This window comes from Pogoniulus pusillus, chromosome 14 (genome assembly GCF_015220805.1).
Source record: "Pogoniulus pusillus isolate bPogPus1 chromosome 14, bPogPus1.pri, whole genome shotgun sequence".
Classification (NCBI taxonomy): domain Eukaryota; kingdom Metazoa; phylum Chordata; class Aves; order Piciformes; family Lybiidae; genus Pogoniulus; species Pogoniulus pusillus.
The window spans coordinates 23,651,154-23,662,030 of record NC_087277.1 but is presented as its reverse complement, the minus strand read 5'-3'; the positions used below and the strand labels follow the sequence as shown (position 1 = coordinate 23,662,030).

At 37.7% G+C, this 10,877-nt stretch overlaps 1 long non-coding RNA gene across 1 annotated transcript in view; it reads right to left on the bottom strand.

Annotated features, from left to right (window-relative positions):
* Positions 1-8,712: 8,712 nt before the first annotated feature.
* LOC135181414 (uncharacterized) overlaps positions 8,713-10,877 on the bottom strand; it is a 182,316-nt gene continuing 180,151 nt past the window's right edge. The window contains exon 7 of the long non-coding RNA XR_010304868.1: positions 8,713-9,103. This is a non-coding gene — a long non-coding RNA (uncharacterized LOC135181414). The remainder of the gene's footprint in view (positions 9,104-10,877) is intronic.

The following is a 10,877-nucleotide window of genomic DNA, read 5'->3' as shown; positions in this document are numbered from 1 at the left end:
TCTGATGCCCATGGTACTGAAGCCCGTGGCAGGAAACTACCAGTATGAGGATTCCGGTGCCAAAATGCTGAACTACCATGTGCATGCTTTTGATGCTCTGAGGACCACTTCACAGAGTTTTTTACATGGCTACCTAACTATAATTCTCATTAAATTAAGACTGAATGGAATTAGTAGTGCCCAGATATGTTTTTTTATGCAGGAAGACATAAAGATTCTAAAGTCCATACAAAATTGATTATGAAATTTTGAAAGGTGAGTCTTCAAAGGCAGAAACACAGAGCTGCCTCAGTAAAAGAATGCCTCAGTCGAGGACAGTACAAATGAGACTGGACTGTATTTTATGGAGTTCATGTTTTATACAATGGTATTTATGAGGTTTGATTTGAAAGCTAAAGCTGATTTAACTAGAGTGAACGTTCCTTACAATTTTATCTGATGTAAAGTAGCACTCAGAGTACGGAGTGCCAGGAGAGAGCAGCGTAATCATCTTTCAGGTAATCTGGCTTGTACTTTTGGTTCTGTTACTGATTATAGTTCACATGGTAGAGGACATGGCAGGATTATTTCACTGTGCCTCATTCACCCTATTTATAAAAAGAAGGCAATTTCTGAGTGATGCCAGGTTAGACTGAAGTTTAGAAGACATAAATCTTGACACATCAGTTTAAAACAGATGAGAATCCAACCTTGACTGACTGAAAAAACCCTCAACTGAAAAGTCAAAGAAATAAAAGTGAATTTTCAAATTATTTCTCAGAACTTTCTCAGATAGCTTTCTCTAAATAACAGAAAAAGCTGTGATTTGCCATCCCATCTTGGATTAATATAGGATGTTCATTTTAGAATCATAGAATGGTTTAGGTTGGCAGGGACCCCAAGGATCATCCAGTTCCAGCCCCCCACCATAGGCAATTTTTTATGCACATAATCTGAAAAAGACTCTAAATTTGAGCACCTTTCTAGTGTAAATAAAGGAAAAGGGTCACGGTTCAGAGATATGTATTAATTCAATTAGCAGAAAGCAATTTAGTTTTCCTTAGCTAAATTTAACCACTGCAGTCTTTGTTTCAAATTGATGAAGGGATTACAAAATGATCTTTTCAGGCATGTATAGCAGTTAGTGTTTGATTAAAAATGGCTTTTGTCTGGACTGAAGCTATATTACAGAAATGTAAAGAGAAATACTCTTCAAAAAATTAAAGCAATCTTAATGTTTCTTCATTAAATGTTAGAGTTCCATTCAGTCATAAATTATAAGGCTGATGTGATTACAGGGAAACTAAGCCTGTCACTCAAATTACAAAGTTCATTAATTCAATACTTAGCTCTTTTTTTGTAACTAAGTTTAAAAACCCCTTTATGCTAAGAGACAGACATTCTGACATAGTGGTAAGACTAAAACTCACCAGCTTCAGAGGAATAAATGTTAATCAAACCAGAAATGTCCATTTGGAGGTACTTCTTTCCATCCACTGACTACTGAATAATATGAGCCAGCTATAACGAGCTGAAATCTTTTTCTGACCTTGCATTTAGGATGTGTCCTTGAGTACAGTGTAATGGTAGTCAGTGACTGAAAATAAACCTGTTATATATCCCAAACAAAATATTGAACACATGGCATACATACAATGTGTAAATTGAAAGCTGAAGCTTATTGTAATTGAATGTTGTTATGATTTATCTGTTTGGAACATAATAGCTGCCTGCAAGAGTTACATGAAAAGGAACAGGAGTGCTTAGTTGGAAAACATAAGGTAAATGGGCATGGGGTAGATTTAAATAGAGATGGATGAATAACCACCTAAAAATATAATTAAGAAGATGCTGAAAGCAACTACTGTCATGTACAGAGGGCTCCCAGAAAGCAATGTAATTCATGAGCCAGAATTCACATTCTGACCTTAGATGTTTTAAGTTTCTTTTGGATGAAATGGAAACAAAAAGGTTTCTGGTTCTACAGTGACAATATCATGGTAAGGTATAGGATACCTATGACAAACAATTGCAACCATCCAAGAGAGATGTTTGAAATGTTGTGGTCCAAGGGAACTCAGAGCTGCACTTGGGATGTTTCTATCTCTTTCTCATCAACAGCAAGGCCAAAAACTTCTCAGAAAAGTAGGAAGAAATCTTCCAGCCCTTTGCTTACCTGGGAGTTGAACTGGCATCTTTTCTGTGTCACCAGATGTTTTGTCACCAGCCTATTAGTACTATGTCCTCCAACTAAACTTGATTTCATATGAGTTAGCTTGTGTGTTGTAGGGGAATGAAGATGTTTTGCAAACCTCTAGTGTGTCTTTTTTTAATCTCAAGATCTGTAGGTTGAGAATTAAGCTTCTCAATAACTGGAATAGTAAATATATCAGCAAAGTTACTGGTCATATATAATAGCATTGTTTAAACTGTTCAGATAGGTCTCTAGAATTAAACTTCTGATTACATCTCAGATATGTACTATGTGGAAACTTTACTGTCTGTTGGGGCACTCGAGAGTTCAGTGTAACTTTGCTGCTTTACCTAGAATCCATGATTCACTGATTTAATCTTTAATCCTTGAAGATTCTAAAGGGAGTGTTGAAAAAATATGGGTTTCTATTAAATGAAAAACCATCTGTAAAAAACAAAGGCATACTTGTACTGTGTGCTGTTGGTGAGTGCCCATGAGATTAGCTGATCTACAGTGGTATGGTTTGCAGTTTTGGTTTAACACTGTAATTTAATGGGTGCAGCAGCTGCTGATTTCCCAGCTAACCTCTTGTATAGGGTTAACACTCCAGGGGGAGTAACCCTGAACCTGACCCTAGGTGGTCTTGACCCCTCCCCAGGGGTGGGTCTGAACACCACCAGGTGATGGTTAGCCCACTCCCCCTTCCTGTCTAAAGACCCATAAAAGCAGGGGAACTTCCTGTCTCTCTCTCTCTCTGCATCACTCTGCATTCCCTGCTCCCTGCATACCAGCATCACCATCCTGTTCCTGGTTTCTCTTTGTTTTACCACATGGCCATCACACACGAGGTGGACAAAGCCATCACCATCAAAATCAGGTTGTATTTATACCTTTTGTATTTGCTTTCCCTTCCCTATATCATTTGTAACTTCCCTACCTCAGATACCTTTTAGAGTTATTGTTAAACTTTTCTTTTTAACTTCCAAATCAAGTGAGATTCATTTGTTTGGGTGTGCTTACTTTTCTCTCTCTCTCCATCTAATCCCTTTATTTTGGGAAAGGAGGGGGAAGAGGGAAGGGCACTCTATAAAAATTGTTATTGGTTCTACCAAATTTATTTCAGTTTCTGGAAATTTAAACTAGAACCAAGACACCTCTTAAAGTAGCCTCTAGCTCAAAAAGTAAAAGCTGATTTTTCTGGACTTAGCGGATCTTTGCAACGATATAGATAGAAAAACCCACACTGGTTTTGATTATGCATAAGACCACCTAGTAGATGCCTTTCCTGTAAGCTGCCATAGCTTGCCTTACTTTCTTCTATTTGTTATGTTCAATTCCAGCTCTGATTTAATATCAAACTGGCATTAAAAATAGAAGATACTTTCTAAAGTAGCAGCAGCATATATAGACAGTCTTTCCTTTAACGATCAAATGAAGGAAGAAAAACCCCAAACCTTTGATTTTGGTTAAATGGAAGGTAACCATCTTTTTTTCTACTTGATAAAAACCTTTGAAGTCTTTTCCAAAAGTCAAATGCTTGTTTGTACTAAGATTGTCACCATTCAGTAGGAAGAAAGAAGAAAAGGAAAAAAAAAGAGTAATATTTATTGTTCAGGTCTTTCGTATGTGCAATTCTTACTTCACTCTTTTACTGGTGCCTTTTGCTGTCAGCTAGGAAAATTATTTACATGCAATTCACTTATGCAAAGGTCCTTAGGAAATTGATACCTATCGCCAAAGGCAAGATCAAAAGTCTGAAATAGCTGTTACACTCATTGCAGTACTTACTCTAAAGAATCAGCTGTGATATGTAAGGTGAGAAATATTATTGTTACATCTTTACAACTCCATAGGTCAGCTTTAGAATCATAGAATCAACCAGGTTGGAAGAGACCTCCAAGATTATCCAGTCCAACCTAGCACCCAGCCTCATCTAATCAACTAGGTGCATGAAGCACAAAGGTGCTAGGTACGAGTTGTATAGATTTGAATTCCATGTACATCTGTGAAAAAACCAACAAAACCAAATCCTGCTGCTCCTTCTCACAATGGCCATTGCTACTTGTGTGCAGCAAGAATTCATCCCCAGGTAGCTGACTCCTAACCAGACCAGTCACTTGCTATAAAGGCAACGTCACTGCGGGGACTGCCCAGAGCCTCAGCTATCCTGTGTCAGTCTTGTATTTTAATGGCATTAAGGAAAGCCAGACAGCTAAAAGAAGTTACAATGAGGAGAGTTGGGTTAAACACTGCAGGCTGGAGTTTGCCATGTGTTTTAAGTAGATTTACACTAATCCTTTTATGCTACCTACATAGGTCACATTCTGACACAGCCAGAAGAATGTCTTGGCACACTATTCTAAGGCAAAACTCAATTCACATGATCTTAGCACACTATTCTAAGGTAAAACTGAATTTACACCAAAAAAGTCTTTTGCTTGTCTTGTTACTGTCATAGTTTAAACATGTTTCCTCTTTTTGGTAGTGAGCTAAATGACTTAATGTGGATTCAAAAGAAAGGTGATCTCAGACAGAACAAAAATTTCTGCTACCAGTCTCCCACATTTTTATGCTATTTGGAAAGTACAGCTAGGTCCACATAATTTTCCACATTGTTAAAGAGAGATACACGGAAAAGTTTGGAGGGGGAGGCCAAATGATGTTAGAATCGTAGAACCAACCAGGTTGGAAGAGACCTCCAAGATCATCCAGTCCAACCTATCACCCAGCCCTAAGCCAGTCAACTAGACCATGGCACCAAGTGCCTCATCCAGGCTTTGATTCAACACCTCCAGGGACGGTGACTCCACCACCTCCCTGGGCAGCCCATTCCAATGCCAATCACTCTCTCTGTGAAGAACTTCCTCCTAACATCCAGCCTACACACACACAGCTGTGTCCCCCTAGGCACAACTTGAGACTGTGTCCCCTTGTTCTGTTGCTGCTTGCCTGGCAGAAGAGACCAACCCCCACCTGGCTACAACCTCCCTTCAGGTAGTTGTAGACAGCAATGTGGTCCCCCCTGAGCCTCCTCTTCTCCAGGCTGCACACCCTCAGCCTCTCCTCATAGGGTTTGTGTTCCAAGCCCTTCACCAGCTTTGTCGCCCTTCTCTGGACACGTTCCAGCACATCAACATCTCTCTTGAATGGAGGAGCCCAGAGCTGGACACAGCACTCGAGGTGATTTTGTTAATATCAAAATCTTTGAATAGCACCAGTAGTTAACTACAACTCAAAAGAAGGTGGAAAAAAGAGTCAAAAAAGGGCTGTCGTTTTACATCTCCTTTGTGGTAAACTCCCCCCATTTTAAAAAGTGCCTGCAGGTTTGTGTATGCAATTGCATAAACATCCCTTAGGACCAGTAGTTAAATATAATATCTTAAAAATTAATAATTCATTTTGCTGAATAAGTATTCTAAGTTGTACCTGAGTTTTGCCAGTGGAGAAACGCATCCTGAGCTTTGCATGGATCAGTGAGTTGCTTCAGCATCTGTGAGTAATCTCCACATGCAAACCCTGTAAATCAGTGAATGGATAGGCATCACTATTAATAATCCAGGAGGTGGAGGACCCAGCTTATTAATAACATTTATGGGAGATACCGAAGCAGGAAAGTGGTGAGTACAAATTATGACTGATAATATGTTACAGTGAGTTCTGAAATTAGAAATATAGGGAGGGAATTGAGAGAACCATAACTGTGGCTGGTTGTAGAGAGAGTTAACAATAGAAACTTAAATAGAAAGCAGAAATATGCTTTAGACAGTTTAAAATCCTTAAATGATACACATTTTGATACATGCACTGATGTTGATTTACCAAGATACCTTAATTCACAGAGTTAGTGTCTGATGAAGTGTGTGCTACTGATGCAGTTTCTGGTGTTACCTCTTACTGTCAATGGCTATGATATATTGTGCACCCATAGTTTGAACTTGCAGAAGCAGAACAAAAAGAGAATTGTCCTTCTGTCTGCCTGGTACCCCAGCCTGGGTCCCAGGCCTTATGAGTTTCCTGTTCTCCAACTGATCCAGTTTGCTGATCACTAGCAAACACCCAGCACCCCCACACACAGCCCATGGTGTGCTAATTTTGGCTGGGACAGAGTTAACTTTTCTTCAAAGCAGCTGTGCTGAAAACAATGTTGACAATACAGAGATGTTTTAGCTGCTGCTGAGAAGTGCTTGCATAGAGTCAAGGCCTATTGCATCATTCCACTGGTGAATTAAGATTTAGCAGGGACAACAAACACCAAAAGGAATTAGCTAGTACAGATTTTGGTAGGATTGAGAAAGGAAAAGCATTTCTGTTTTCTACTACTGTAAGTGGATGATCTACGAGACAGATTTTTATAAGACTGAATGTGTACAAAACATAGAGGCTGCCAGTAGAACAAGCAGACCTTCAAGCTGAAATATCTGTCAGTTGTGCCTCTCTAAAGAAAGAGACAAATCAGCTAAAACATGCCATATCCCTGGTTCACAAGAGGAGCTCAAACAAACAGGATGCTTCTTCACTCATGTAAGCAAATCTATTCAGCTGACACTTGATGCTATGAAAAAGTATGTGACATGAGTGGCTAGGCTTTATTCACAGAAGCTGGATGGGAAAATATAGCAAAGGGAAAAAAAGCCACACTACAGCTGGGAATGAGATGAAAATCTTAACACAGATGAAAAACAAACCCAAAGGGAAAGCGTGGGAATTTACAATATTTCTTAGAGATATAAGAATGTCTTGCTGGCAAAATTGTTTGTACTGAAAAGAATGACATGTTCATTAGGGCCAGGAATTCAAACAGTCCTGAAATTATGATTGGAGAAGGTTAAAGAGAGAGACATGGTTTTGGAACTGATTACATTCCTTGCTTCTATAAATGTTTTGGAGAAGATTTAAGTATGCATCAAGATGTAAACAAGTCAGATGGTGCTTATGATAGTAATATTAATAGTACAGTACAAGATTCTAAGGTTAATAGTAACCAATGCAGCTCAAAGAGCAGCTTTGTGGAGTATTAAGATAACTTTACCAGACCTGTTGCCTCCACGCCTTCCAGAAAAAAATGGCAGAATGTTAAGACACATGCAAAATGCTGATCTGAAAAATTGGTCCTTTCCAAAGAGCAGAACCATTTATGTATGCAGATTACATTGAATCATAGAATTATGATCTCAAGTTGCAGGATAAAATGAAAGGCCTGAGAAAAATGGTTCTTTATGCTGTAATGGAGAAAGCAGTACTCAAATGGATCAGCAAAAATAGGAGGGATCTTATTATTGTGCTGAGATAAAATAAACATAAATGTCACTGTCCATGCAATCCAAGTTCTCTATTAAAGACATCTCTGCATACATAACAGACCTAGGAAAATCCATCAAAGTAGGATGGACTGTGTCAGTATATGAACCCCTCAGATCTGTGTGACATTGACTTCATCATGGTGTACTTGTCACCAACTCATTTGACGAATAACTTATTGATAAATAAAATCCTGTATTCTTTTTTCTGGTGAATATAAACCAAAACCAAACCAAAACCTCTCTCTGTGTATATCTACATATCTATACATTTATATACCTATATGTTGGAATGGTACAGCTATTGGAACTTGAAATACTGGAACATAAGCCATAGACAGGCAAGAGTGTATGAGCTCAGAAGTACAGAGTTAAGATAAAATAGAAGGTTGGAATGACCTCAGAGGATGGTGTAACAAATACAAACAAATGTAAGGCTGGAGCCTGTGGTTTTCGCCTATCTCTGCTGACTTACGTTGCTTAGACATAATGTACATGTTGCTGAGAGAATATGATGAATGTCTATGCCAATTAGTATGTAATCTCTAACACAAGTACATGTAACCACTTACAGTTTAATACAATTTGTAACCTTCTGAGGAAAGGTATAAAAACATGTTTGGAATGCAATAAATGGATTGGCTTGCATCAAGTGCCTCCCCGTCTCTTTTGACGTCTGTGGCACCGTAGCCTGTGGCACCTATATCCATCTCGCTCGTGCTCTCTCTCTCTTGATGTATATATATCTAGAGAGAGAGATATAGATATGGTATCCACTCCTGCTATGGCATTAATCAAAGTGTTGAAATGCTTGTTGCAAAGTTGAGGGAAGTGACTGTTAAAAGAATGACTACTAACCTGTGTCTACTTTTACAGAAGCTGCTAGTCACAAGGAAACTAAATTGCCCTGCAGGTAAATAACATCAGTGAGAACAATAGACCAAAGTAGAAGGAGGAAAGGAGCACTATATAATCTTGTTCTGCTACTTTTAATGGCTGATGACACCACTTTTTTTGTAAGGAGGAAACATTTTTAAATGTGAGAAGTTTTTCTGAGTAGATACAAGAGTGCTAAGGGTTTCCTTCCCCCTTTTCCTTTTCAGTGGTAAACAGGAAAAGAACAAAGTTACTTTGTCTTGGATAATATTGATATTCCACAATGCATCACTGCTATCTCATGAAGAGATCAGATGAAAGTGAAGATCTCATTTGGCAGTTTGTCATAATTTTGGTTAGCTTGTAATTAATAAATCTCTAATATTAAATTGCCATTATCAAATATATATTTACAGGTCAAAATTGATCAATGTGAAAAGTGACCCTAAAACATTGCAAGAGGAGTTTGGTGATTCTGTGATATTACCACATGAAGAATTATGTTAAGGAAGTATTTCCTGAAGTATCTTAAAAGATAGAGAGAAACCCATAACTCTGATTTAATTTGTAAGTAGAATACAGAGACTGAGGAAATGATAACAAAAATCTGCTTAATTTTTATCTGTTTTAGAATGAAACAGTTGGTACTATGGGGAATAACAGGTGCTCCCTTGCTACAACTATTCTGCTTCAAAACACTGCAAGTGTATTTATTGTCTTCTGAGCAGCTTGCAGGTATAGCATGGAAAAGTATACCCTACAGGAAAAAAAGATGATAAATTATTTGATATAAAATATATCAAAAGAATGTATTTCAGTAAAGAGAATACACATAAAATATTTTAAGTAAATAGCTCCTGCCTGTTCCTTAGGTAGGCTAATTCCATAAATTATCTTAAATCAAGTGAGGTAGTGACATGATTGCTAGGAAATGACAAAAGGACCATAACAGGTAATGAAAACAAGAAGAATGAAGAAGTTCTCATGAGATCCTATTAAATCTGCTCACTTTCATTCAGGCAAGAAGGGATTCTGGGATATTCCAGGAATAAGATATGAGAGTGAATATTAATGATGGAGATATGCTTGAACCTAACAGAATACTAGAAGACACACTCTGAGCACTGCAGGGATAGCACTGTGGGAAGAAATTGATCACACAAAACACTTGATAATGAAATTAAACTTGACAATATGCAGTCCTCAGTGACCAAAAGATGAGATGACATGCACTTGTGTTGTGCTGAAATTCAAGTCTCCTATGAAAGAAGTAATCTTATGTGTTAATAATATACGAAGGGTACACTGCTGTAACTATCACAGAGCTAGAAAATATGAATCTGAGAGTTCCAGTAGCTATAATAAATCCACCACATGCACAGCTACATATTTATCTGTAGAGATTTGTCTAGGGTCTGGTATCCAATCCTGTTATGTTAAACTTCTTCATTAAATGAGGTTAATCCTGTCATAGGCATGAGTATTATGGCAGCTTTAAGAAAATGATAATTCTCATAAAAGAAGCAAAATGGGTTTGTGTTTGTTTTGATTTTGGGTTTTTTTGTAGTTTGGGTTTTTTTACATAGTTCAAAAGAAGTCAAGTAAGTGTCTTCTATATTGATAGTAGAGTGTTTGAGGCAAAAGATTTGCATTCAGGAATTTCAGACTGCTTTCAAATTTGCTATCTTTGTAGTCTCCCACATTTTTGTGAAGTCTTATCAGGGGAGTATTGGCTCCTACTACTTAGGAGCTGACCTGGAGCCATGACAGTTAGAATTATGTTCCCATATTGTCACTATTATGTGGCTTTCAAAAAAGCCATCTTTTCTTAACCTGCAAGTAGCCTTTGGCCATCTCGTACTGTGACAAAAAAGAGTGAATTTAAGTTAACAAGATCTGAGTCTCAAAAGGCATTTAATAAAGACTAGCAAATCTGCAATGAGGAATCCTGTTTATTTTTAAATTACTTTGCTTGCAATACTTAAACTGCCTCTCTAGATAGAGAAAAAGTGATACAAAGCCAAACATTTAGACAGCAAAGTCTGTTTCGGAGTCACAACTTTGGGAAAGCAAAGGAAGTAACTGAAACCCCTCCCCTGTTACCTGTTCAAGATACAGAATCATATTCTATAGATTCTCCAATTATTTATGCTGATATTCATGCCAACAAAGTGGGGGTAAAAAAAAGTGGGGGGAGGGCATTTTAAGTCCTTCCTCCTTCCACAAAGAGATTCTATAAATGACTATATCTTCTTTATTCTATAAATGCACACAAATATGTACACATCTGTCCAAATAGTCACCACAAATAATGAGTTTAGGGATCCAGATATCACCTTAATTCAAAGCAGAAATGCCAGGGAAAATGAAATGTTGCCATTTAAATATCAAATTTTATCTGTATAAGTGAAGCTTTGAAGATGGAATAAAGCTGTTAGAGTCAACTGTGATTCTGCTTGAGCCTTTTATTTGGAAATACTCAAAACAGCCTCATCACAAATTGATCTTCAACTATTCTGCATATTTTGAGA